At 42.3% G+C, this 4,272-nt stretch overlaps 1 long non-coding RNA gene across 7 annotated transcripts in view; it reads right to left on the reverse strand.

Moving 5' to 3' along the window:
* Positions 1–3,948, reverse strand: part of LOC109377735 (uncharacterized) — a 48,209-nt gene extending 44,261 nt beyond the window's left edge. For 4 of the 7 annotated variants that reach the window (XR_002122922.1, XR_002122928.1, XR_002122925.1 and 1 more), the window contains exon 1: positions 3,842–3,948. This is a non-coding gene — a long non-coding RNA (uncharacterized LOC109377735). Of the gene's footprint in view, positions 1–3,836 lie in introns of all 7 variants that reach the window. The other 3 variants (XR_002122927.1, XR_002122926.1, XR_002122923.1) reach the window with 1 other exon arrangement.
* Between the last annotated feature and the right edge of the window lie 324 nt (positions 3,949–4,272).

Consider the following 4,272-nt stretch of genomic DNA (forward strand, 5'->3'; position numbering starts at 1 on the left):
CAGGCTGGAGAACAAGATTCAGAAGTTCCACAGCCATGTGGCGTGTCCCAGACACACAGCAGAGCTGGGTCCCTGTGGACACTACTGCCAAACAATACAGACTGAAGCTTGCAGGCACCGATACTGCTGGCAGGCCCACCAGAAGCATCAAAGGCCTGGCTCCTTTATGGACTTGCCCTTGCTGTGACTGTTCTGACCAAGTGTGTTGTCTGTAGGACCCGATTCAGTCTGGGTAGTCATAAGCAGAGCTGAGGCCTCTCTAGCTGCAAGGAAGACCCAGGGAAGAGTACCTGACACACTGACATCGATCTCCCACCAAAGCTCATAAAGTACGGACTTCTCAAGAAATAGAGTTCTGAGGTTGAACAGCTGAAAATGATGATTAACATCCTTGATGAACAGCTGTCTTGAATTTGAATTACAGCTTTTGTTTCCAAAAAACTCTCTACTGAGAATTTCTTTTAATCCACTGCATTATTATGACACGTTTGTGGTTTTTAATTCACTTTCTGATGCATGTTAAAATGCAGATCACTATTTTATATCATCGTTACTTTTATGCATGAAAAATCCCATTGCATGAGTTATTATTACAGGGGACAATGACTTGGAAAACATTCCTGTAGTTCTAGGCTGAAATTTCAATAGTAAGGGAGAGAGGGAGAAACAACACATTCTTCTGAAGTCTAATTGGAGTTGTTTTGTTTTGTTGTTATTCATGTTGCAAACTGTTTAGTCAGAAAAATGGAACCAAATCCCATCTCAAAGCCAGTCACAATGGGCACTATAGTAATACCTGGGGCTGAGATGATGAATTATCTCCTTTTCTAGGTGGGAGAGTGAGTTGTGCAAACTTTGTAGAGGACAATCTGGTAATATGAATATAAAAGCTTTAGAAATCTCACTTGTTGACATTAGAGAACAGCAGTCTGCAAACTTTCTGTAAAGAGCCAGAGAGTAACTATTTAAGGGCTTGTGGGCCATATGTTCTGACAACTACTCACCTCTGCCATTGTCACCCAAGAGCAGCCATAAATGACATAGAAATTAATAGGTGTGGCTGTTCCAATAATATGTATTTACCAAAAAGAGCTGGACTGAGGGCTACAGTTTGCCACCACCTGCTACAAAAGTTTAATATTAACAACACAGATGCCTAATATTGAAGAAAGGTGGAATAAATGCACCAAGGTAGATAAATGTTGAATCTGCCTCTTTGAAACTGCTGAAGCAGGAATCTGAAGGAAAAATCACAAGTTCCCACATCTGAATAACCTTAAATGACCTTTGGTTTACATCATGGTCTTGATTTCTTCACTCTATTGGACATTTCATTTGGACTACAACATTAAAATCGCAGTGTAATGGGTGGAGCTTGACTGTCTAGGTTCAGACTGGCTCTGTCATTTACTAACAGATGACTCTGGGCAAGACCAAACCCAGAGAAGACCCATGGAACATATTCACACGAGGGATGAAGGCTGAGTACACAGTGAGGTCTTGATAAAGAGGACTTCAGATTTCAGTAAAGCAGTGGTTCTCAACCTTTCAAATGCCGCGACCCCTTAATACAGTTCCTCATGTTGTGGTGACCCCCAACCATAAAATTATTTTCATTGCTACTCTATAACTGTAATTTTGCTACTGTTACGAATCATAACGTAAATATCTTTTTGTTTTCTGATAGTCTTAGGCGACTCCTGTGAAAGGGTTGTTCAACCCCCAAAGGGGTCACGACCCACAGGTTGAGAACCGCTGCAGTAAAGGTTAAACACGTACCACTCCTCTGACAGACAGTGGAGCCTGCACCTTATGATAAGGAAGTATAATGAGTAAGAAACACGCATGAAGGAAACCGTAATTTGGGTTGAAGAAACCCATGTTTCCCACAATTGCACAGTGGAGGGAATTCTAGGGAGGTTTAGAATCTAGAAGGACTTTGTGCCACAGAGAAAGATGGTCACGAGCAATAGTACTTAAGTTGTCTGTTACCAAATATGCTACAAATCTCCTAGATACAGCACCGTTGTTTTTCCCAAAGTCCTTTTTTTGTCAAAATCCAGGAAGCTAATAAATTAAGAGGTTGCATATCTCTATTAGTTTTCTATTGCCATTATAACAATCATAAAAATTGCCACCAACTTAGTGGCTTAACGCAACTTTATTATCGTACAGTTCTATGGGTCAGAAGTCTGATAGGGGTCTGACTAGAGAAATCAAGGTGCTGGCAGGGCGTGTTCCTTTCTGGGGGCTCTAAGGAAGAATCCAATTCCTGCTCACTTGGCTGATGGACAGCACTGAGTTCCTTGCCTTTGTGGGACCAAGGTCCCTGTTTTCTTGCTGGCTGTTAACTAAAGGCTGTTCCCAGATAAAGACAATCACATTCCTTGGCTCATGGTCCCCTTTCACCAACTTCAAAGTCATCAACTGCAAAACCACTAATGTACATCTCTCAGAACCCCTCTCCTGCCTCCCTCTTCCGCTTTTAAGGACCAAACTTCTAAACACTGCACATCTGCAACTTATCTGGCATAATAATTTAATGAAAACTAGACAAGGTCATCAACTTATAATGTATTCATTATGAAATTATTCCATAAGTTACTATATGATGCTAATAAATATTTTCTAACATAAGCACACTCCATGAGATGAAAAACTACAAAGATTATTCATTTTAAAAATGTGGCACATTTATTTCTTAAACTCCTTACTAATGATACTTCATTTATCACTAATTAATACTTTGGTTTTCTTTTCAGTTCAAAGTCTAACATTGGCAAATCACACAATATCTCCATATTTTCATTTATGGAAGATACTTTCACTTTTCCCCCAGAAAATACTGGGTTACTCACCTAACTCCTCATTATGTGTGGTTTCAAACAGCTCAGACTAAGTTTCAGTATATAAAATATTAACCATTTAGGAGTGACCTGTATTTTGTGGGAATGCTGTAATGAAAACAGATGCTTCACTTTTCAGAAGAAAACCGACATTTCAATAGTTATTTCAAACCCACAATTCTTCAGATAAGAAATTACAAGCCTAACTGAAATCAAAGAGATTTTTGTAAAAAAGGAAATAGTTCCCACAGGTATTTTGTATATAAATCCTTTTTTAACTTTTGAAGTTAGGGTACTACTGTAAAATACGAGTTACGTTTTCTAGTAACATTTGTAAATACCCCCAAATGATAGCAATGGCAGCATCTAAGCATGTACGATCACTGAGGGCCAGATGCGTTGATGTTACCTGTACACGGACGCCCACACATTTCATAAGCAGAGCCAGGTCTAGAACCCCGCCCTGTGCTTATCTAGAAGACTCTTGCTTAATCCTTTCCAGGGATGTGCAGCACACCTTTTATTTACTAATTTAACCCTGAGGACAGGGACACCTAGTGGCACAATAAACGGAAAGCTGTTTTCTAAGGGGGGCTCGCACACCTTTGCCTGTTTGGATTCAGTTTTCTTTTAAGTGAATAACATCGCCTCCATGTTGGAGCATTTTGGGAGGCAAATACAGAAGACGCCTACGTGCTTTTTACTGGTGTGTGCTCCAGAGACGTACACCATATGGTCACAACGCACGCAACTTTGTTCTAGGGCATTCAGCTTCTAAAAATTAATTTCCGGCCCTTGTGGTCCAAGACTAGGGATCCCACTTCCCCGCACCTACATTTCCTAAGAGAACAGCACTCGTCTCCACTTCACGTCTGATGAAAACACCTTAATCCGCGTTCCCTGTTTACCTCAACATTTTCCATTAGTAAAGTCTCCCCATCGCCTTTCACTCCGCTAAGAAACTCGCTCTCCCATTTTTCTCCCTCTTACCCCACCTTCAGGAAAGCTCTTCCTTTCTTCTGCCTCCTGCTAGCTTTCGCCTCTCTCGGCTTCCAAAACCACCGCCCGGAAATCAGCGGAAACATACTGCGCACGCGCACTAAACTCGTCACCGCTTGGCTTCATGGGAGCAGCTGATTGGTTACTTTTAATAGGACTCGCGGAGGCTACGGTGCGGTAAATCTCGCGATACTTGCTGCAGCCAGTCGGCTTGACCTATTGTGGGTTATATTAGCCTCCCTTTTAGCTTCTTTTTTCACCTGAGCTGCTGTGTTGCCAGGAGTGGTCGCTCCTCCGGTCATGACGTCCGCTCTGGAGACTTACACAAACCGTTATGCTTGGGTGGCCGCTGAGGGCGCTGGCGAGAGCGTGGCGAGGCACGGCCGCACTGAAGAGGCTGGGGTCGGGATCGGCGGGCGGTTGGGAC

This window comes from Hipposideros armiger, unplaced genomic scaffold (assembly GCF_001890085.2).
Source record: "Hipposideros armiger isolate ML-2016 unplaced genomic scaffold, ASM189008v1 scaffold_1530, whole genome shotgun sequence".
Taxonomy (NCBI): Eukaryota; Metazoa; Chordata; class Mammalia; order Chiroptera; family Hipposideridae; genus Hipposideros; species Hipposideros armiger.